This window comes from Vulpes vulpes, chromosome 15, assembly GCF_048418805.1.
Source record: "Vulpes vulpes isolate BD-2025 chromosome 15, VulVul3, whole genome shotgun sequence".
In the NCBI taxonomy this organism is placed as follows: Eukaryota; Metazoa; Chordata; class Mammalia; order Carnivora; family Canidae; genus Vulpes; species Vulpes vulpes.
In genome coordinates, this window is record NC_132794.1 from 62276889 (window position 1) to 62277247 (window position 359).

The following is a 359-nucleotide window of genomic DNA, read 5'->3' on the forward strand; positions in this document are numbered from 1 at the left end:
TACCAACAGATTGCTTCTCTTGATAATTATGAAGTCCACTGTTCACACTAGAGGCCCAACAGATCATTTTACTAATTGTGGGATATGGTGAAAGCAAATAAACATTGTACCTTGATTTCTCTTTATATAAAACAATAAAAAGCTAAGAAGAAAGCATAGAATGTTAGAGATGAAATGACATCTAGAAACATCTCGTCAGCTGTCTTACTAATAGATTATAAAAACTGAGGCCCAAAGAAGTTGTATGTCTCCAAGAGCACGTGATGAGTAACAGGTCAAGACATGTAAAACTTCAACAAAATCTCCCTGCCTTTATTTTCTCTTTTGTCTCTTCATAGAAGGTTACGCCAGTTTTATTC